General features: G+C 36.5%; 1 long non-coding RNA gene across 1 annotated transcript in view; it reads left to right on the top strand.

Annotated features, from left to right (window-relative positions):
* The first annotated feature begins 474 nt into the window (after positions 1–474).
* LOC118987069 (uncharacterized) overlaps positions 475–24,692 on the top strand; it is a 67,576-nt gene continuing 43,358 nt past the window's right edge. Inside the window, exons 1-2 of the long non-coding RNA XR_005066508.1 lie at positions 475–881; positions 1,855–1,889. This is a non-coding gene — a long non-coding RNA (uncharacterized LOC118987069). The remainder of the gene's footprint in view (positions 882–1,854; positions 1,890–24,692) is intronic.

The following is a 24,692-nucleotide window of genomic DNA, read 5'->3' as shown; positions in this document are numbered from 1 at the left end:
GACTAGGCTTCTAGAGAGGAAGAGGAAGAGGGAACCCACCCGCTCTTTCCACAGGCTCTGGCTTTCTGGTTACTCTACTCCATCAAATAGACATCAATGAGAATAATGAAGCTGCTTTACATAATCTCTTTTACGTAACCGAGAAAGAAATTTGAGGGGCTCAACTAAGGTCATGTTAATTGTTAACTTCTACCAGGAATTGAAGCTGAAAGGTTCACCAGCAGAACGGAGACATCATATTTTATGAATCCACAGTGAACTGGCCTCTATCGTGTTTGAAGAATGGTAGGTGGCGTTAATAATCCAAAGTAGCTACATATCTACAAATAATTTATTTATCTTCATAATACTTTGTGTTTCTTTTTTATTTTTTAATTTGTGACTTCTCTATCCAGAGAAGTATTTTACTTCTCTGTGTCTCTAATATCTTACCTTAGAATTTTAGAGTTTTAGAGTTGAAAGGGATCATCTAAGGCAGTGGCTCCTAGAATTGTTTAATTGTATTAACTAGCAAAAGTTCCTCAAACTTGGTACCTGAATTAAGGTTTCAAACTTTGTATTTTGTCTGGTAGATTAAAAAACAAGACAGAATAAACAACTACCATCATCATCAATTTATAAAACAGAGGATATTTTTACTCCAAAAGAAAATAGAAGGCTATAATCTTCAAGGGAAAATGGGAGAGAAAATATATTTGAATAAATCTGGTTATCTGAAAAGCTCACCAACTTGTTTTCTCTTTAATCACAGACTGGGTAGAATTTTATCCAACATGGACTCTGATCTACAGACTATAGTGTGGGAATCTCTGATATAATTCCAGCTGCTAACCTTCAACTGAAGAAATGAAAACTTGAGGTCATTTAACCAAAATCACTGTGTAAGTTAGGGATCTCTAGAGAAATAGAATCAATAAGCTAGACATACATATCTAGAGAGAGAGAGATTTATTTTTAAAGAAGTGACTCATATAATTGTGGAGAAAGGCAAGTCCAAGATCTATGGAGTAGGCCAGCAATCTTGATTCAAAAGGTTCAAAACTCAGACAGAATTTCCCAAGTTGCAGTTTTGAGACAATTCTTCTTTCTTCAGGAAACCTGTGTCTTTGACCTTAAGGTTTTCAACTGATTGGAAGAGGTTCACCCATATTATAGAGGACAGGTGGCAAACACAAGCTTCGCGGGTGGAATCCAACCCTCCACCTTGTTTTATCCTGCCCAGCACCTTGTTTCTACCCAGCGGCAGCGCTGACCTCCTTGCCCCTAGTTAAGGAGTAGTTACATTTACACAGTTCTAAAATTACATTTGGCTTTTTGAAGGCAATCACGAGGCTGATGTGGCCCCCAGTGAAAATGAGTTTGACACTCCATACGCGTTACTCAGAGTCAACTGATTGTAAATGTCAATCACATCTAAAAAATACCCTTACAGAACACTGGACAATATAGTCTAGCAATGTTGACACAAAAAAGTAATCACCACAGTTACAGAGAGGATTAGTTTTGGGTGGTGAGGTCTTCTGTCTTCCTATATAGTAGTCCTCCTTTATCTGTGATTTTATTTTCTGCTTCTTCAATTACCCTCAGTGAACCACCATCTGAAAATATTAAATGGAAAATTCCAGAACTAAAGTATGTATAAGTTTTAAATTGTGCACCCTTCTAAGTTACATAATGAAATTTCACACTGTCTCATTCTGTCCAGCTCAGTACATGAATCATTGCTTTGTCCACTCTATCCACACCCTATATGCTACCCACATATTAGTCTGTAGCTGTATCATCAGAAGGTCAATAGTAGCCTAACACTACATAATGCCTACATCATCTACCTCTCTTTATCTTATCATACAGGTATTGTAATATCTCATTTCATCATTATAAGAAGGGTGAGTACAGTACAGTAAGGTATTGTGAAAGATGACATTCATATAACTTTTATTACAGTATATTGTTATAATTTTATTTTAGATAAAATTTTATATTTTATTTAAAATAAAATATATTTTATTATTAGATATTATTATTCTTTTAAAATAAAATATATTTTATTATTAGATATTATTATTCTTTTACTCCGACTAATTTATAAATTAAACTTCATTATAGGTATGTACATATGTATAGGAAAAAATGGTACATAAAGGGTTCAGTACTATATGCAGTTTCAAGAGTGCACTGAGGGGACTACTGTAGTATGTATTCCATCCTACTTCTTCCCACAACCCCAAACAATGCTAATGCTTCTCTTGTTATATACCACTCGGGGTAATTTAGATAATTAAGTGAGATTATTTATATTTTTAAAAATCTTACAATACCAAATATATAACAAGACTATAAAAATTAAGACTTTATTCTACATCTATAATGATTACAAATTAGGATTATAATTCCATAATTCTGTACATTCCTATACACAAAAACAAAGTAATGATGTTAGAAAATGAACTAATTTTATAAAAATTGAAGAAAATGCAAAATCAATACTTTAAGCCCTGGCTGGTGTAGCTCAGTGGATTGAGTGCGGGCCTGTGAACCACATGATCGCGGTTCGATTCCCAGTCAGGGCACATGCCTGGGTTGCAGGCCAGTTCCCAGCAGGGGACTCACGAGAGGCAACCATACATTGATATTTCTCTCCTTCCCTTCCTCTCTAAAAAAAAATAAATAAAATAAAATATTTTTTAAAAATCAATACTTTAAAATTATTTTACAATAAATTAAAAACCATGAAGAATTTTATGGACATAATTATCTCAAAAATAAAAATATATAAAGATACTTATGTCCACTTAAAAGATTTAAAGACACTATTCCAAAATAACAATGGTTTAATCTGACTTCTGGCCAAGATGGAGGCGTAGGTGGATATACTGCATTTCCTCACACAACCAAAAGAAGGACAACAAATTTAAAAGCAAAAACTACCAGACTGTCAGAAAATTGAATTGTATGGAAGTATGACAACCAAGGAGTTAAGTAACAAACATTCATCCAGACCAGTAGGAGAGGTGGAGTTAGGCAGCTGGGACAGAGAGCACTCCAGCAAGGCAGTGGCTGGAGGACAGGGGTAGGTGAGGTGGTGGCTGGTGGACTGTGTGAGACAGAGGCCAGTGGAGTGGGCAGTCTTACATGTGTGTGTGGATAAACTGGGAGGAACAACTGGGGAGTGAGACAGTCCACCCAACCCAGGGTTCCAGTGTGGGGAAATAAAGCTTCAAAGCCTCCAACTGAAAAAACCTGTGGGAGTTGAGACAAATGGGAAAAACTCCAAGCCTCACAGGAGTTCATTGGAGAGACCCACAGGTTCCTAGAATGTACACAAAATCACTCACCTGAAAATTGGCACCAGAAGGGCCCAATTTGCTTATGGATAGCAAGCACAGGGGACTGGAAGCTGGCAAAGAGCTGAGCAGGCCTCATTGCTCCCTCTCAGACCCCTCCCCCATATACAGTGCCACAGAACCACTACATAGGTTGCCCTGCCCTGGTGAATACCTAAGGCTCTGTCCCTTACTTTGAAACAGATGCTCCAAGACAAAACACAACAACAAAAAAAATGCCCCAAATGAAAGAACAGATCAAAGATCCAGAAAAAATACAACTAAGTGATGAAGAGATAGCCAATCTATCAGATGCGGAGTTCAAAAAATGGTAATCAGGATGCTCACAGAGTTGGTTGAGTGTGATTGCAAAGTACAGGAAAGAGTGAAGACTATGAAAAGTGAAATAAAGAGAACCAACAGTGAAGGGAAGGAAACCAGGACTCAAATCAACAATTTGGAGCAGAAGGAAGAAATAAACATTCAATCATAACTGAACGAAGAAACAAGAATTAAAAAAAATGAGGGGAGGCTTAGGAACTTCTGGGACAACTTTAACCATTCCAACATTGAAATCATAAGGGTGCCACAAGGAGAAGAGGAAGGGCAAGAAATTGAAAACTTATTTGAAAAAAATAATGGAGAATTTCCTCAATCTGGCAAAGGAAATGGACTTCCTGGAAGTCCAGGAAGCTGAGTCCCAAAGAAGTTGGACCCAAGGAAGCACACACCAAGGCACATCATCATTACATTACTCAAGATTAGAAATTAGAAGAGAACCATTTTTTAAAAAAATACTTCTGATGTTTATTGTTCTTCAAGTACAGTTTTCTGCCTTTTCCCTCTACCTCTCCTCACCACCCCAGCCTTCCCCACCTTGCTCTCCCGTTTTCATCCACCTTTGTTATTGCCCATGTGTCTTCTATATTTGTGCCTGTAAATCCTTCACCCTTTCCCCTCATTATCCCCTCTCCTCTCCCTCTGGTTACTGTCAGCTTGTTTGCAATTTCAATGTCTTTGGTTATATTTTGCTTGCTTGTTTGTTTTGTTGATCAGGTTCCAGTTAAAGGTGAGATCATATGGTATTTGTCTTTCACCACCTAGCTTATTTCACTTAGCAGCATAATGCTCTCCAGTTCCATCCATGCTGTCACAAAGAGTAGGAGATTTTCTTTCTTTCTGCTGCATAGAATTCCATTGTATAAATGTACCATAGTTTTTGATCCATTTATTTTCTAATGAATACTTAGGTTGCTTCCAGCACTTGGCTATTGTAAATTGTATTGCTATGAATATTGGGGTGCATAGGTTCTTTTGGATTGGTGTTTCAGGGTTCTTAGGATATAATCTCAGCAGTGCAATTACTGGGTTAAAAGGCAGTTCCTTATGTGTATGACCCATGGACATGAACTAAAGGGGGGTAATGTGGGTGGTAGTGGGTGTGCAGGGTGGAGGAGAATACAGGGGGAAAATGGGACAACTGTAATAGCATAATCAATTATATATATATATGTGTGTGTGTGTGTGTGTGTGTGTGTGTGTGTATTAAAGGCAGTTCCATTTTCAGTTTTCTGAAGAAATTTCATACTGTTTTCCATAGTGGCTGCACCAATCTGTATTCCCACCAAGAGTGCACTAGGGTTCCTTTTTCTCCACAACCTCTCCAACACTTGTTGTTTGTTGATTGGTTTATGATGGCCATTCTGACTGGTGTGAAGAGGTATCTCATTGTAGTTTTATTTTGCATCTCTCTGATAGCTAGTGATACTGAGCATCTTTTCATGTGTCTCTGGACACTCTATGTTCTTCTTGGAGAAGTGTCTGTTCAAGTTTTTTGCCCATTTTTTAATTGGGTTGCTTGTCTTCTTATGGTACTCATGTGAGTTATTTATATATTTTGGAGATCAAACCCTTGTCTGATGTATCACTGGCAAATATGTTTTCCCATATAGTTGGTTCTCTTTTCATTTTAACTTGGTTTTCTTTAGCCATACAGAAGCTTTTTATTTTGATGAGATTCCATTGTTTTATTCTTTTCTTTATGTACCTTGTTCTAGGGGACATATCAATGAAAATATTGCTGTGTGGAATATCTGAGATATTCTTGCCTATGTTCTTCTGAAGGACTTCTGCAGTGTCATGACCTATATTTAATTATTTTATCCACCTTGAATTTATTTTTGTTTATGGTATAAGTTGGTAATCTAGTTTCATTTTTTTGCATGTAGCTGTCCAGCTCACCCAACATCACTTGTTAAAGAAGCTATTATTACTCCATTTTATGCTGCTGTCCCCTTTGTCAATTATTAATTGACTGTAGAGATTTGGGTTTATTTCTGGGCTCTCTATTCGGTTCCATTGGCCCATGTATCTATTCTTATGCCATCACTAGGCTGTTTTGATTACAGTGGCCTTGTAATACAGTTTGATATCAGGTATTAAAATCTCTCCTATTTTATTCTTTTTTCAAAATTACTGCAGCTATTCAGTAGTCATTTTTATGGGTCCATATGACATTTGAATGTTTATTCTATATCTATGAAATATGTCATTGGTACTTTAATAGGTGTCACATTGAATCTATAAATTGCTTTGGGTAATATGGAAATTTTGGTGATGTTAATTCTTCCAATCCATGAACATGGTATATGTTTCCATTTGTTTGTATCTTCCTTGATTTCTTTCTTTAGCATTGTGTAGTTTTCTGCATATAGGTCTTTTACCTCCTTGGTTAGTTTTATTCCTAAATATTTTACTTTATTTTTGTTGCTACAGCAAATGGGATATTTTTCCTGATTTCTGTTTCTAATATTTCATTGGTGGTACACAAAAATGCCTTTGATTTCTGAATATTGACTTTGTATCCTGCCGTTTTGCCAAATTCATTTGTTAGGTCAGGCAGTTTCTTGGTAGAGTCTATAGAATTTTCTATGTACACTATCATGTCCTCTGCAAACAATGACAGTTTTATTGCCTCTTGTCCAATTTGAATGCCTTTTATTTTCTTTTCTTGTCTGATTGCTTTGTCTAGAATTTCCATTACTATGTTGAATAGAAGAGGTGAAGTGGACAACTTTGTCTTGTTCCTGGTCTTAGTGGGGAAGTTTTTAGTTTTTGTGCATTGAATATGATGTTAGCTGTCGGTCTCTCATAATGGCCTTTATTATGCTGAGGAACGCTTCTTCTATTCCCACTTTGCTGAGTGTTTTAATCATAAATGGGTTCTGTATCTTATCAAATGCTTCTTCTGCATCTCTTGATATGATCATGTGATTTTTGTCTTTGCTTTTGTTTATGTGATGCATTATGTTTATTGATTTGCAAATATTGTACCCATCCTCACGTCCCTAGGATAAATCCCACTTGATCATGATGTATGATCTTTTTAATGTATTGCTGGATGTGGTTTGCCAATATTTTGTTGAGGATTATAGCATCTATGGTCATCAGTGGTATTGTTTGGTAGTTTTCTTTCTTTCTTGTGTCTCTGTCTGGTTTTGAAATTGGGATGGTGCTGGCTACATAAAAGGAGTTTGGGAGTCTTCCATCTTGTTGGATTTTTTTCAGAATAATCTGTGAAGGATAGGGGTTAGCTCTTCTTTAAATGCCTTGTAGAATTCTCCTGTGAAACTGTCCAATCCAGGGCTTTTGTGTGCTGGGAGTTTTTGATAACTGCTTAAATTTTGTCAGCTGTTATTGGTCTGTTCAGGCTTTCTGCTTCTCCTTCATTCAGTTTTGGTAGATTATATTTTTCTAGGAATCTGTCCATTTCACCTAGGTTTTCAAATTTCTTTTTTAAATTTAATTCTTGTTCAAGTACAGTTTTCTGTCTTATATTCCCAGCCCTGCCCCCCCAGTGCTCCCCACCTCCCTCCCATTTCCACCCCCCTAGGTTTTCAAATTTCTTGGCATATAATTCTTCATAGTAATTTCTTACAATCCTTTGTATTTCTGTGGCGTCAACTGTAATCTCTCCTCTTTTGTTTTCGATTGTGTTTATTTGGGTCCTCTCTCTTCTTTTCTTGATAAGTTTGCCTCAAGACTTGCTGATTTGGTTTATCTTTTCAAACAACCAGCTCCTGGATTTATTGATTCATAAAATTGCTCTTTTGGTCTCTATGCCTTTTAATTCTGCTCTGATCTTGTATATTTACTTCCTTTTACTTACTCTGGGCTGTCTTTGTTGTTGTTCTTCTAGTTCTTGTAGGTGTAGGATTACATTGTTTATTTGAAATGTTTCTGTCTTTTTTAGGTAGGCCTGTATTGCTATGAACTTCCCTCTCAGGACTGCCTTCGCTGTATCCCATAACTTTTGAGTTGTTGTGAGTTCATTTTCATTTGTTTCCAGAAACTTTTTTATTTCTTCCTTTATCTCATTCTTGACCCATTCATTGTTTAATAGCTATTAAACACTACTCAATCCCCATGAGTTTAAGTGTTTTTGAGTTTTTTCCTTGAGGTTGGTTTCTAGTTTCAGTCCCTTATGGTCTGAGAAAATGCTTGATATAATTTCAATTTTCATGAATTTGTTGAGGCTTGTTTTGTGTCCTATCATGTGATCTATCTTTTATAATGTCCCATGTACATTTGAAAAGAATGTGTATTTTGCTTCTTTTGGAAGAAAGGCTATATATATCAGTTAAGTCCACTTGATCTAGGGCATTGTTCAATGCCACAATATTTTTGTTGATATTTTGTTTGGGAGATTTATCCACTTTTGACAGTGGGGTATTAAAATCCCTTACTATAATTCTGTTGCTGTCAATATCTTTCTTGAAGTCTTTGAAGATTTTCTTATGTATTTGGGCACTTCTATGTTGGGTGCATATATATTTACAATGTTAATGTCTTCTTGGTGGATTCTTTCCTTGAGTAATATGAAGTGACCTTCTGGATCTCTTTTTATGGCCCTTTTTTGTAGTCTATTTTGTCTGATATGAGTTTTGCTACTACTCCTTTTTTCCCCTGTCCATTTGCTTGGAATATCCATTTCCAGCCCTTCACTTTCAGTCTGTGTAGGTCTTTTGTTTTGAGGTGGGTCTCTTGTAGGCAGCATATGTGTGGGTCATTCTTCTTTATCCATTCAGCTATTCTATGTCTTTTGATTGGAGCATTTCATCCATTTATGTTTAAGGTTATTATTGATAGGTACTTATTCATTGCCATTTTTTGTACCTATGTTCTTTTCTCTCTCACTCTTTTTCTTCCTTTTCTTAAAGCAGGCCCTTTAGCATCTCTTGCAGGGCTGGTTTGGTGGAGGTGTATTCTTTTAGACTTCTCTTGTCTGGGAAGCTCCTTATTTGGCCTTCCATTTTCATTGAGAGCCTTGCTGGATACAGTAGTCTTGGTTGCAGACCCCTGGTTCTCATTACTTGTAATATTTCTTGCCACTCTCTTCTGGCTTAGAGCTTTTCCATTGAGAAGTCAGCTATTAGCTTTATCCAAGCTCCATTGTATGTTACTCCCTGTTTATTCCTTGCTGCCTTAAAGATTCTCTCTTTGTCTTGGAATTTTGCCATTTTAATTATGATGTGTCTTGAAGTGGGCCTCTTTAGGTTCTTCTTGATTGGGACTCTCTGTGTTTCCTGGATTTGCATGACTTTTTCTCTCATCAAATTAGGGAAGTTTTCCATCATTACTTTTTCAAACAGGTTTTCTATTCCTTTATCTTCTTCTCCTCCTTCTGGTATCCCTATTATATGGTTATTATTACGTTTTATGTTATCTTGCAGCTCCCTTACCACCTGTTCATTCTTTCTGAGTCTCTTTTCCTTTTCTTGCTCTTTCTGGATGTTTTTTTCTACCTAGTCCTCCAGCTCACTAATTCAATCCTCTGCTACATCCAGCCTGCTTATAATTCCTTCCAATGTGGTTTTTTTATTTCTGAGATTTTATTGTTCATTTCTTCCAGGTTTTTCTTCATAGTTTCTACTTCCTTTTTTATACTGTTGTAGTTCTCACTCAGTTCCTTGTATTTATGTGTGAGTTCCTTGAGCATCTTCATAACCATTATTTTAAATTCTATATCTGATAGTTTGGTTACATGCATTTTGTTTAGCTGTTTTAGTGGGGAGTCTTCCATTCCTTTTGATGGTTCTTTTTCTATCTCCCTATTTTAGGTGACTCTTTTTGTTTGGTTCTGTGCTTCCTGATGTTTTGCTTTGCTAGCTATGTTTGTAGGGTGAACTCCCATGGTAGGAATTCTATGAGGTTCAGTGGTGTGGTCTCTTTGATCTCTTTGTCTGGACACTGCTCTAGTGTTGCCCTGTCTTCTGTTTGTGTGGGCTCTCTTGTTGTACTCATGTTTTTGCCTTTTGGTGGTTCCTTTGTTGGTGATTTCTCTCCTCCAGCATGTATACTGATGTTCGCTGCTCCCACCTATTCTTGTATGTGATAGTGGCAGGTTGTAGGCAAAATGGATTAAAACAGTGGGGGAGTATTTTTATGGTGTTTAAACTACCAGCAAGTAGAGAAGAGATAGGAGATTCTTTGGATAAGTGTAGCATTAACTGTGATATTTTACCCAACTAGCCACCTTTCATAAAAAGTGAAAGAGAGGTAAGACTCTTGTTAGAGGGGAGAAGGATTGTGAGCTGAATCCAGAAAACAGAGTGCTTGTGCAAGGTTAGATGATGAGATGGAGTGAGAGGAAAGGGTAGAGAGTAGGCACAGTGTGAGAGAGAATAGAGTTAACCAAAATAAAAATAATGCTCAGGAATAAAGTGAAGTGGGCTAAGATCAGGGAGGGTTGTTACTCCATACAATTGTAGTATGTATGTAGTATGTAGTATGTAGAATTGTATGGAACAACAATTATTTATAATAGTGCTAGAAAAATAATATGACAAAAAATGTATGATTTGGATAACCAGAACAGAAAGTACCCGATCAAGAGTAGTGTGTTATTGGTACATGAGTGAAGTAAAAGAATAAAAATTAAAATACAGTAAAGAGAGAATAAGGAAAACCAGTCAAACAATGCAATTAAACAGGGAAATAAAATGAGAAAACATAAAAGAAATTTTAAAAATACTACTAAAATAAAAGTGGCAAAAATAATAAAAAATAATAATACACATAGACAATAAATGTCAGCTCTGTGGAACCACAAAGTGACATTTGTCTCAAGTCTCTAGCCTTGTGCTCCCCCTTTTGATCTGTCTCTGGATCCTCTGTAACTCCATATTTTGTTGTCTCACATGGGGGAAGAAAAAAAGGATAAAAAGAGAGAGGAAAGGAAAAAAAAAGTCTCCTGTTGACTTTAAACCTGTTCAGCATATTCTGCTGGTCTTCCTACCTGCCACAGGAAGAGGGGGGCTGGGCTTCACTTCTCTCCCTTCCTATGGTTTTGAGAGGATGAGTAGCAAGACTGGGCCACAATATTCACAGATGCCCAGCCTCCAGCCCAGGTCCTCTGTGATCTACCAGGCTCAAATCAGCCCCTTAGCCTCTGGACGCACAATGAAAGTCAATCTCGGGTGCGCTATTCCACTCAGCCATTCAGTGTCAGGTGTGTGGCTCCAATCAGCCACTCAGTCTCTAGGCATGCTGTATAAGTCAATCTGGGGCATGCAGTTCTACTTAGCCACTAGGTAAGGAGATAATCTTAAAAGCTGCAAGAGAAAAGGAAACAGTTACCTACAAAGGAGTTCCCAGAAAACTATCAGCTGATTTCTCAAAAGAAACCTTGCAGGAAAGAAGTATTCCAAGTCATGAAAGGCAAGGGCCTACATCCAAGATTACTCTATCCAGCAAAGCTTTCATTTAGAATGGAAGGACAGATAAAGTGCTTACCAGACTAAGTAAAGCTAAAGGAACTCATCATCACCAAGCCCTTATTATATGAAATGTTAAAGGGACTTATCTAAGAAAAAAAGAGGATGAAAAATATGAACAGCAAAATGACAACAAACTCATATCTATCAACAACTGAACCTAAAAAAAAAGAAACAACTAAGAAAACAACTAGAACAGGAACAGAATCACAGAAATGAAGATCACACACAGGGTTATCAGCAGGTAAGGGAAAGGGGAGAATGGGGGGAAAGGTAGCATAAATGGTAGGTACAAAATACACGTAGTCTACCATGTATGCTACAAAATAGTAGGTAGGAGGAGGTTAAGAATAGTATAGGACTTGGGGCAGGGCTGGGAATATAAGACAGAAAACTGTACTTGAACAAGAATTAAATAAAAATAAAAATTTTTAAAAATTAAAAAAAGAATAGTATAGGAAATGTAGAAGCAAAAAAACTTACATGTACAACCCATGGACATGAACTAAAGTGGAGGGGAATGTAATTGGGAGGGGGTGTGCAGGGCAGAGGGGAATAAAGGGGGAAAAGTGGGACAACTGTAATAGCATAATCAATAAAATATATTTAAAAAAATAGTAGTTTAATTTGATGGTAACATTGTGAATACTTTTTTCTTTTATAATTTTCTTATAGTTTTTAGTCTTTTAACAATCAATGTCCATGCATTTATATACTATAGGCAAGGATCAAGTACATTTTTAAACCCAAAGAATAAAAATAAGTCCAGCATTATGTTTGTGTCAGTACATTATAGCAACATGCTCTTAAATTTTATTTTTAAATAACCCTGACATATCCATTCAAATAATTTGACATTTTCATTTTGGTTTCATCTTGGTTAACTGGTTTGATGAATATCCAAATCACATCCCAATGTGTAAACTCACTGACCCACACAAACTTGTTTTGAAAAAAGTTTTAAAATAAAGTGTATAATTGTATTTCACAAACATTGAGAAGCAAAAACTTTGGAAAGGAGGAAAGGTATATCTTCGCCAACATTTATAATTTATATAAAATACATGCACCAGAAATTATAATGACATAAAAAGGGGAATCTAATGTCAAACATTTCAGCAAATTATACTCTGGGGTCTAGAAACACTTCCACTGGGAGGAGACCATCAATTTGAGTGCATGTGTATTTTCTGTTTCTACAGTGTAATGGAGGCAGATTATTATAAAAGTGTATGCAACTGTGTATATTTTTGATGATGAAATGTGAATAATAAGTATGAAGATTGTTTTTAAGTTAATAGAACTGAAAAACTTGGTAGAAAAATCATGTGTTTTATTTTAATTCCAATGAATAAGTTTTAAAAAGAAAATGAGAAGTTAAAACAAGCCAAGTATTTATAGGCGAGAAAAAAAGAGTTAGCATCAAATTCTGTTCTGATTTTATATGATATTAAAGAGCAAACAGCTCTGGATGATGTGGCTCAGTTGTTTGGGTGTTGCCCTGCAAATTGAAAGGTTGTGAGTTCAATTACCAGTCAGGGCACATGCTTGAGTTGTGAGTTTGGTCTCCAGTCAGAGGCAACCGATCAAAGTTTATCTCTCAACAGATGTCTCTACCTCTCTTTCTCCCTCCCTTCCCCTCTTTTTGGAATCAAGACAAGGGGAAAATTTTTTTAAAAAGACCAAACAGATGTCTGGCTTTATTAATACAATAGTGAATACCCTCTATGATAATAATAAGGGTTGGTGTTTTAAAGTATTATTTATTTTAAATTTTATCACAAAATCATAAAAAGATAAATAAAGGATACAAGAATAAAGTACAATATTGTAACTGTTGGGAATATCTTTGTTGCAAGTTTCAAAAACCCAACCCAAATTTGCCTAAGGAAAGGGAGAATTCTTTGGTTCACATAACTTAAAACACCTAGGGGATTGTTTGATGCCTGGCTAATGCCTCAGTTGTGGATAAATTCAGGAACTCACATGCCACCAAGACCTGGTCTCTATCTCCTGAACTTCTTCTCTCTTTTTAATTGTGTTACTGAAAATTTTCAGTTGCAATCAATGAAAACCAACTATGGCCCTGGCTGGGTATCTCAGTTGGTTAGAGTGTCATCCTGATATGCCAAGGTTGTAGATTCAATTCCCCAGTCAGGGCACATACAAGAAGCAATTGATGAATGCATAAATAAGTGGAACAACAAACTGATATTCCTCTCCCTCTCTCTCTCTCTCATCAATAATTTTTTTAAAAAACCAACTAGGGTTAATTCAAAAAAAATTATAGAGAGATTTCAACTAACTTACAGTATTTCTAGAAAGACTTCAGAACCAGATTTGGAGAGGTTGTCAGAAACACACCTTAAATCACATGAAGATCCAGCACACTGCAGACACCACTGCCAGAACTGGACCCAGCAGTTCCAATCCCAGATACTGATGTGCCTGCTAAGACCATTCATTGCTATTGGTGCTTCTAGAAACATGATAGAGCTGTCACAGCCTTCTCAGCATGAAGTCTTTCTTTTTGCCTCATTGGCTTCTAGTTAAAAATCTGACAAGTGAAAACCTGATTGGATGAAGACAGAACACAAATTTTAAGGCAAGAAAGACTAAGAAGCTATGCATGCACCTTTTGTTGAGGCAGGTGGTCTCGTAAATTGGGGAACTCTTTAATATAGAAACGTTGTTCAAAGATGCTGAGTGGCTTAAAAGAATAACAAATATATGCCACAGCCATTTTCTTTAGGTGCTGCCAAATTGCTGCCAGTGGCTGCAGATTTACACCGTCACAGGTCCATATCCTATGAAGAAAATGCCTGTGCTTTTCCTAGTAGGCCTGACAAAACACTTATCTCCCACTGTCTCTGATAAGGTTTCATGCCAAACTCTATACCAGGCACATGGTCAGGGGAATGTGCCACTTTGATTAGTCAACACTAAATCACTTGCCCTTCCCTGAAGCTGGAGGTGAAGTCAACTCTATCTGAAGCATTTGAAGTACTTGTTCTGATAATATATATAAACCTTGTATATATTATATATATAATATATATACACATACACTCTGTCCAGAAGAAGTTCAACTATTGTGAATGTAACAAGAATGGTTTGCATGACATCAATAACCTGGCAGCCAAGGATAGTGGACTGGAATGTGCATGGGTGAACAATGACAACTTGTAGTCAGTGGGGGTAGTAGACACCATCGAATGAGTATGTGTACCGTGTGGCCATCCCATTCAAATGACTGAATGAGTAGAGCAACAAATCTCCATCAAGCATTTTGAGTTAAACTTCAACATTCCTCCATGGAAACTATTCATATGACTCAGAAAGCTGCAGCTATGGGCAACCGGTGATTGGCAGCTTCATCATGACAATGTGCCCACTCATGCATCACATCTTGTACAGAGTTTTTTGGCAAAACATCAAATCACCCAGGTGACTCAGCCCCCTTACAGCCAGATTTGGCACTCTGTGACTTCTGGCTTTTCCCAAAACTAAAATCACCTTTGAAAAGGAAGATTTTAGATTGTCAGTGAGATTCAGGAAAATTTGATGGGGCAACTGATGGCGATTGGGGGCACTGTGTTAGGTCCCAAGGTGCCTACTTTGAAGGGGACTGAGGCAGCATTGTCCCATGTACAATGTTTCTTGTATCTTGTGTCTTCTTCAATAAATGTCTTAATTTTTCACATTGCATAGCTGGATACCTCCAGGACAGACCTTATATATATGCCTGATGTTACATATTACTGTTACCTCCATTTTCCGAATGAAGGGACTGAGACACAGGATGTTAAATATCTTGGTCAAGGTCAGATAGTTGCTTCAGTAGAATAACTGGGATTTGAACCCAGATAGTCTGGCTCCAGAACCCATTCTCTTAACATACAATAGATTCTATGGAAAGTGAAGTATTTGTCATTGGTGACCTTGAAGGAGAATCTGAGAGACTACTAGTGAGGGAGATGTGAAAGGTATTTTACTATTTAAAATATGATTGATCACTTTTCTCTTGGCTGCATGTGGTGAAGTACCCTTGAAGAAATTCCCGATTATTCCTCTGTGGCCCAGTAGCATCGGTTCTAGTGCCCGGGTGTAGGTCAGATGGAGAGGATTACGTGACTCCTGTTTCCCAGGCTGGCCCAGTTTGTCAAAGTGCTCCAAGCTCCTGCAAGGAAACCTACTTCTGGAAGTCTGTGGCTTGCCTGGGTGTTAGCAGCTATTCTCCACTCCAAAATTGCCCTGGAATGCCTAACTGCTGGCCAAGAGATACTGATGCCCACATTTCTAAGCAGCTTTTGTAGTCTACAGCTGTTCAAAGATCTGCTGTATATAAACAAAAATGCTTTGTTAACCTGTTTGACCAGCTACTCATTCCTCTCTCTCACACCCACAGAATTCCAAGGAGGAGCCACAAAGCCACAACAAGCCTCTTACACAAATCTATTAGTCACAATACAAATTGCACTTTAAAGACAATATAATACCAATTAAATGTTACTGTCAGTCTCCACATTTGGCTGTAGCAAGTTTTACTTTTTTTCTAAACCACCATCATCATGTTAAACACTGAACCTGTGGCAGCAAAGTTAATTATGTTCATATGTGCTGCGAGACAGACATTGCCATCCTCTACCCCAAAATCATGTCCCTCCACTACTTGCAGCTGGCAGAGCCATGTTCCTGCGACAGAGACAGAAAAGGTCAGGTTCAGTTGTTTTTGCCATAAGCATCATTACTGGAATCCTTGTTTTCTGCAAGACTAGAAATGACAGGGTCTATAGGAAAAATGGAGTTAAAGATGATTAGAAATTTGTGCAGCTTTTGGCAAAATCACTAACAATAAAAATCAAGTATTTCAAAATATAACCTGAACAGCCCTAGGCATGCAGCTCAACATGGCTGAGATCACTTAGAATATAATAAAGATGCATTAAAACCAGGTAGACTTCACATGGGTCCTGTTATTTCAGTTCTCAACCCACAGCATGCTCCATGTACCTGGTGGATGTGTCCCACAGATTATTGCTTTTCTCAACTGTAAAATTCCAGAGGGTCAGCATGCTCTTTTAGTAAAGTATCAAGGTTTGCTTGTAAAGCAGTTTGTTAGTTGAAATAAGAAGATGCAGCAGAAAGACCATCCTTAAGTAATTAGACAAAAGACTAGAAGATACTACCAATACCACTCATAAAAAGCTACAGAAACTTTCTTCACCCACTAAAGACCTTGTTCTCAAACCCAGAAAATTATCAGTGAAGGAAGAGTAATGATCTTAACTTACTTTTGTCATCTATAGTAAGTCCCTTCCCCCAAAGATAAAGAGTTATTGCAAAAAATATATATTTACCTCCCAACTCCCCAACTCTCCATAATACTCACTTATGGTTCATACATCTTTCTCTATATACATTGTACTGTAATAAAAGTCTTTTTTAAGAAAAATAATATAGAAAACATTATGGAGTTCTAGCCAGGGAGGCTATTAATAAAATGGGCATAGAAATGGAACCAGCCACAGCTTAGAGCTGTATAAACCTGGGGCTTAGAGGTGCCTCTCTGGGGAGGGTGCCCCTGGGTACAGGCACCCACTTCTGCTTTTCTTTTTAAAAAGTTAACTGGGCCTCTGCTGGTACTGCTAAAGGCTTTGACCTTTCTTACTGAGGGCTTTTAATTCTCTCCTGCTACATTGCTATACACTGCTCTTTTGCTATACCAACACAATTTCCACACTATACTGACATCATTCCCCTGTTTACCAGTGTATATGCACTAATTCACGTCTTGAGAATGGGTGTGATAGCAGAACAGGCTATAGTTGTTCTTTTCAACCTTCCTTGCTGCTGTGAATGGCCATGTGACCTGTCTTCACCAGGTCTCAGAAGCAGCTGCTGAGACCGTCCTAGGTAGAACTCCATGCCTCCAGTAACTGAAACAACCCTGGAACTATTTATCTCCAGTTGTAATTTTTAAGCCACTTTTTTCTTATACTCCTTACTTGAAGCCAAAAGCACACTAATCCCTCCCTTGTGTTTCCTACAGAGCACTCACATACTCACTCTATTCATTTCCTAGGGCTGCAGCAACAAAACCCACCCCAAGGACCTCATCTTAACCTTATTACCTCTGCAGACACTATCTCAAAATAAGGTCACATTCTGAAGTACCAAGGGCTGGGACTTCAACATATGAATTCGTGGGTGACACTATTCAGTCCCTAACACCCACATAATACTCTTGAAATCTGGACAAATGTATTCCTCCTTCCCATTTCTTTATGAGGTGTTTAGTTACACAGGTCCACAATCCTTTCCCTGAAACCCTGAGGCCAGAGGTACTTGAAAATTTCAAATTTTCTTAATTTTATAAACATAATGGCATTCCATACATATTATATATCATTCCAGAAGGGTCTAGAGTAATAACCCCATAATCAATCATATTAACATTATTGCTGAAAACAAATAAATATTCTTATATGTGAGAGACTATGAAGAATTTCACAGTAATTCAGCTCAGAATTTGCCACCAAATGAGTTAAGAAAAGATGTTTATTTTCATTATCTCTCCCTCTCAGAATATAACTTGCATGAAAATAAGCCAAGGAGGGTTTAGTAGACTTCCATTTTATACTGCCAGTTTCTACCATGGTTTCATCTCAGACTGTGTGGAGCCCGTGCAGTAAATACGGTGCTCACTTTGACAGTGGTTAGTCTGAAAGATAACCACTGATATCACAATTCTCTTTTCCATCCATTTTCAGATACAGTAAAACTAACATGCCCCTTTCAAGGATAGCATATTGGTCACTCAGTCATAAAACAAAGTGGGTTTAGACATTGGTGGCTACTGAAGCAAACTCTTCCCAGCCCCAGGGGATGGTGGGAAAACGCATTCACCAGCTGAACAGTTAGTGTTGAGGCTAGTTGTCCCAGGCCAGTGCTAAAGCTGTGAGGTGTCTGAAGCCAGTATGGTAGGGTTCACCAGAAACATGGGAAACTGCACATCGTTAGGTGGGTCTCAAATATATGTGAAAATAAAAGATAAAGCATCCTGGGGTAAAGAATATTCTGAAGTTCTTAATTTGGTACCTTTGTAATCTAGTGTATGCTGTAAATCTACAACTATTTATATATTTTATTGACATTAATAAAATAGCATCAATAAAATGAGTTTTTGATTAAAATTATTTTTACTTCTTAGAAAAAATTACTTTTGCAAATGATTTTTGAGTAGAAGTATTTTATAGGTCTTCTAAAGTAAAAAACCCACTTGTTAGGCAATATCTCAAACATTATATAATTTTAATTACTTTTAGCTCCACCCTTTCTCTTTCAAAAATATTCTGGTTTGGATAAAAATTTATTTGGTAACCCTAATTATAATTATTCTCATCCTCAATCATAGCAGATACTGCCAAATTGCTTCCCAAGGTGACTACATATCATTTCTCACAAGTGGTGTATGAGAGTTCCAGTAGCTCACACCCCACTCACTCCTTGCCCTGTCATTCTTTTCTAGGTTTGTAGTGACAGTTCTGTGTTGCCTTTCTAGATTACTAATGAGTTAAACATCTTACCACTTCTTTATTGCCATTTAGGTGGCTCTCTTATAAATCCCAAGGCTGCTGTACATTTTTATCTGCATTGTCTTTTCTTATTTATGCCTAGGATCCCTTTACATATCTTTGAAATTGAGCCTTCTGAAGAGTATATGTATTGCAAAAATATTCTCCTACTCTGAGGCTTGCCTCTTAACTCTCTTAGAGGTGTCTTTCGATCAATAAAATTTATTAATTTCAATATAATCTAGTTTATCCATCTTTTCCTTTACATGTGTGCTTTTTGTATCATCCAAATAATCTTTTTCTACTCCAGTTTATTAAGATATTCTTCTTAATTATCTTGAAGGAACTTTATTGTTCTTTTCCACTTAGAGCTTCAATACATCTGAGATGCATTTTTGTATATGGTGTATGAGTCAGGTATCATTTTGTTTTCCATCTGGATACCCAGTTGTAGCATTATTTTTTAAAATTCTCTTCTCCCTTTAATACCACATTTGTTGTAAGTCAAATGTTTATAAACATAAGTCTATTTGGGGACTATGTGTTCATTGCTTTGGTGTATTTGTCAATTCTTGCACCAATAATGCACTGTCTTAATTTTGTTATTTAACAGTGTCTTTCTATTTCATAAAGCAAGCCCTTCCTCCTTATTTTTGCTCATGAGTATGTATTTATGCCCTTAGCATTTCCATATTTTAGAGTCACCTTTCCAGTTCTATAAAAAAACTCTCTTTGAAATTTTAATAATGTGGCCAATCATGGCAATGTCAAATACATTGAATTCTATGAGTTTATAACGACACTCCACTGGTTACCTTTGGAGGACATTAAGACACCAACCCATATCTTGAAAGCTAGCAAATAAAAGAAAAGAATCAAGCATTTAACCACCCTTTCCTATGTGAACTGAATATCAAAGTAACCAAAAAAAAGTGATGAAAGATTTTTTTTTATGTTTTGCAGCCAGTAAATGAAAGAAGTGTTAAAGAATTAGGATATCACCATTTTGTAACCCCTAGGGAATAAACAATCTTCAGTGGCTTCTAACTTCACAGAAAGGACACATCCAGTCATGGGGTGTCTCCTGACAAAATACATACTGATGCCTATAAAGTATTCATGTGAAAGGTCAAACATGAATCTGATCACGACTTTGTTTATTTACAAAGTAAATTAACAAAGTAAATAGTAACTTTACTTTGTAAAGTAGTTCCATCAAAGGAAATACAATAGGCAGAGGACTATTAAAAAACCCACAAGTATTCAATTAGCAAATTTTAGACTGATAACATTCTATTGCCCAGTTTCTTTAATAAATAAGTTGTGGAGGGTGGGGGTATAAAAGAGATGGAAGGAGAACCTGTATATCAAAATGCACTTAACAGACCCATCTGTTGAGAGACTATTCTCCCTGGGTCTCCTGTGTTTCTTCATGTCCCGTGAGCAGAGGTATTAAGCATCTTTTGGTTCTAGACTATCTTTTCAAAGATATTTTATAGTAAACAAATATAGAAAACAGAGATAGCTCGTCCCTCCAGAGTAGAACAGAGGTTTGCTTTCTGTCTACCATAATAAAGACAATCTCTCCCTCGAGGGCCAAGGCTGGCAGGTTTGCTTACAGTCCATTCTAAAAGATTAAAGTTTTCCTAATCTTGAGTTTCTTCATCTGTGACCCAAGCCCACTGTGTGCACATCCACCTGGACACTCCACTCTGCCTGTGTGACTGGGTAGCAAAACAAACCAACACTAAGATGAAGCATATACTACTTACTGTGCCATGACTAACAAAGTTCTTTGTCTCTGACTCATGTCTTCTGCTAAAATTTATGAACTGTGGCATGAATTTATGAAAACTTGTTAGCATGCAAGTAAAGTAACATCTCAGACCTTTAACAAGCTTTTGTGAATACTGATCAATTGAAATGGACAGATCTAATATGGATCCTGTAAGAAAAATAATCCATAAAACATTTGAGAAATTTGAATACTGGTAGGATATTTGGTGATACAGAGAAAAAAATTTTCTGGTGAGATAATGCCATTGTGGTTATGTTTAAAATGGTATGTCCTTCAAAGATAATTTGATGTGCGTTACAGGTTTTTTGAAAACAACTTTTATCAGATTCAGAAAGTTGCTGTCTTTTCTTAGTTTGCTAAGTATGTTACTTTAAATGGATTTTGAATTTAATCAGAGGGTTTTTCTACATGTGGTGAAATGGTCCTATCATCTCTTTTTTATTGTATTTCAGTGAGTCATATTAATTAATCTTCAGTGTTAAGCAATTTGGATTTCTGAATTAAATTCAATACTTGTGGTATATTATCATTAATGCATATTACTGGGTTTTGTTTGTAACATTTAGTTTTTTACATTTATGGTCATGAGAGTGATTGGCCTATAATTTTCCTTTTAAGATCCTTTAGGCTTTGGTATCAAGGTTATGATGTCCTCAATAACAAGATGAGAAATGTTTTCTGTTTTTTTTCTTTGAGAGGTTTTGCTTAATACTCACATTAATTCTTTCTTAAATGATTGGAAGAATTCATCCCATGAAAGCAACCAGACCTACATGTGCTTTATGAGATGGTTTTTGTTGAGTCAAGCAGTCCCTAAGCAACAGTGAGTATTTGCCACACTTCTATAGATCCATTATTGTTTGTGGTAAGCAAACAACAAGCCCAAGTGGATTTTGACAGTTTATTATCACAAGGCAGCAGGCAGCATGAGCTCCTTCCTTCAAGTCCCAAGGGAGTGATAGAGAGGCTGGGCCAAGTGGCTACTCTGTACACAGTGATTTCTGTCACAGCGGAGGATTAGTGAGTTTAGGGAACACTTAGTTGTTTCAAGGAGCTTCTAGCAAACCTGACCAAATTTTGCTCTGTAGGGAGACATTTTCATAATAAGGAAATAAAAGCTGCTGTCTGTGCAAACATCCTTGAAAAGATAACCTTGCTGTAGAAACCCCAGGGAGAGTCTCCTCCCAACAGTTTCTATTTATGGATTCAGTTCCATAACTATTCAATTCCTATCTCTTGTCATGTTTGTTTTCACATGTGAGTTTTTGAAAGAGTTTCCCTGTCCTATTTTCAAATCTATTTGCATAAAATTGTTCAGCACACCCTTTCAATGTCTGCAAGATCTATATTTTATATTCGTGATAATAATTACTTATAGCATTTCTCTCTTTTTTAAACTAGTCTTTCTATAAGTTTATAAATTTTATTAGTCTTTTCTAATATGTTTGCCTTTGTGACTCCTTTTTTACGTTTTAGTAAAATAGTGCCATTAATTTCTGCAATCATTATTTTCTTTATTTTATTTTATTCTTGTTTTTGTCTTCTTTTTACTGTCATCTTTCTAATTTATTGAGGTAGATGCTTATGTTACAAAATTTCAGCCCTTCTTTTTTCATATTTGTATTTCATGTTGTCAATTTCCCTTTAGCAGAATTCCACGGAGCTTTTCAATTGTCACAAGAGACATAATATTCTATAAAATTTACCATGTTAACCATTTTTAAGTGTACAGCACAGTAGTGATAACTATGAACACACTGTTGTGCAGCAGATATCTGAAGCTTTTTCATCTTACAAAACCAAAGCTGTATTCTCATCCAACAATTGAACAGCAAGTCCTCCCCCTTACTTCTGGTAACCACATTCTTTTTTTTAAGGGTAAATTTTATTTTTCTCAGTTTTATTGAAATATAATTGAATGTGGTTACCATGCGGTTATTGTTTTAAATATTGTGAAATGACTACCGCATCGTAATGTTATTCTACTTTCTGTTTCAATAAGTTTGACTAATTTAGATATCGCATATAAATGAAATCATATAGTACATGTCTTTCTCTGACTAGCTTATTTCACCTAGCATAATGTCCTTAAGACCATCCATGTTGTAGTGTATGACAGAACTTCCTTCTTTTAAAGGCTTCATAATATTCCAATGTGTTTATATATTACATTTTCTCTATTCATTCATTCATCCATTGGTGGACATTTAAGTTGCTTGTATTTAACTGTTGGCTACTGTGAATAATACTGCAATACCCTGGCTGTGCAAACATATCTCTTCAAGATCTTGTTTTCCAATTATTTTTAATATATACCTAATGTGTATTTTTTAGATCATATAGTAATTCTATTTTTAATTTTTTTTAGAAACTTATATCTTGTTTTCCATAACAGATTTACTTTTAACATTTCCATTGCCGGTGCACAAGTGTTTCAATTTCCACTCATCTTCACCAGCATTTGTTATTTTCTGTTTTGTTTTTAAATAGTGACCATCCTAACCAAAATAAGATGATACATCATTGTGCACTTGATTTGCATTTCCCTGGTTATTAATGATATTGAATATATTTTCATGTGCTTATTGGCCATTTGTATATCTCCTTTGGAGAAATGTGTATTCAAGTCTTTTGTGCCTTTTTAAAATTTGTTGTTGTTGAGTTATAGGAGTTTTTTATATATTCTGTCCATTATTTTCTTATCAGATACATGGTTTTCAAATATTTTCTCACATTCATAGGTTGTCTTTTATTATGTTGATTGTTTCCTTTGCTGTGAGTAAGCTTTTTAGTTTAATGTAGTTCAGTTTGTCTGTTCTTGCTTTTTGTTGCCTGTGCCTTTGGTGTCATAGTTAAGAAGCCACTGCCTAGACCAGTGTTATGAAGCTTTTCTCCTGAGTTTTTTTTTCTTCTAGCATGATCTAGTTTAAGTCACCCCAGAAGTTTCAATACCTAGTTTTTTATTGTCTTTCAATCAAAATAGTTTCTAATTTAAATTGTGATGTCTTCTCAGACCATAAGTAATTTCAAAGTCAATATCTTAGTTATAGAACAGTTAGGGATATTGCAATTGAGTCTCATCAAAAAATATGAGTTTTAGCAATATCTCCTCTTTTATTTAGCAGGGCATAGATTTAATTTTGGTCTCCTTAGCTTTGTAATGCTACCAAAGTATTGCTCAGAATCTTTGCTTTTCAATTGCCTCTCTAGGAATCAGCAGATCTCCTTAGAAGAAGAGTCTCCAAATAGTCACTGGATGTTCTAAATATGGAAGGAATAGGACCCACCCAATGTATGTCACAGAGTAGTTGTAAAGATCTGATGAAGTATTGTATATGAATCAGTTAGGGGCCCAGCAGGACATCCTCGGACAAGTAATTGGAGGAGAATTTTTAAGAGACTATTTGCCATGAATAGGTTTTAGGAAGCAAATCAGAAGTATTTTGGTGCCCATGGGCTAGCAAACACATTACTCCTGAGACTTAAGTCAGTGGCTCTCCAAACCCAGAGCAGGTAGTTATGTGGAGAATGCCGAATGCAGAGAGCTGCAGCCTCCAGGAACTAAACACACACAACTTGCAGCTCTTTAAAAGAAAGGAACCACAATTTCACTCTCCTCTGCCTCCCACTAGCCAACTCTTTTTTCCTCCAGCATCCACTTTTGTCCTTCACCTAGTTGACAAACTATGTCCCCGATGAGCTAGCTACCATATCATCAAGGTCAATTCTGTCATGTCACTTATGGCAACCTAAAATGTTGAGCAGCAGCTGTGCTCTTCTTAAAGGAGCAAGAGGAAACATGGAGGAAAAAAAAAACAATTATCATAAGATGAAGCTGTTCTATTACAGGCCTCTGCTTCTGTAACAGGTCACTAAGCTTAAACTGTTAAACATAGTGATTTATTTCCAATGCTCCTGCCACATTTTCTTTATTCTCTTAAAGCACATTGATTGGATGGATTCTTAACTTTGTTGCCTGAGTCAAAGCTTTAGTCCTATGTGAGCTGAGTACTTTGGTAGCCCTACCCGTATTGACTTGCCAATAGTTTCTATTGGCAAGAGCAATAGAACTTTCTTAGTTTCTATTGCTAAGAGCCTACAGTATAATAGAGTCCTAAGTAGCTAAGAGCTCCTCTTGGGTTCCCCTCTAGTCCTCCTCCTGCTCACCATATAGCAATAACTCAATTTCCCCTTGGTGATCAAAATTCTCACCCCA

This window comes from Sturnira hondurensis, unplaced genomic scaffold (assembly GCF_014824575.4).
Source record: "Sturnira hondurensis isolate 20B ecotype Veracruz unplaced genomic scaffold, ASM1482457v3 Scaffold0004998, whole genome shotgun sequence".
Lineage (NCBI taxonomy): Eukaryota > Metazoa > Chordata > Mammalia > Chiroptera > Phyllostomidae > Sturnira > Sturnira hondurensis.
Note: the sequence above shows the minus strand (reverse complement) of the source record. Positions and strands in the feature narration are given on the sequence as shown.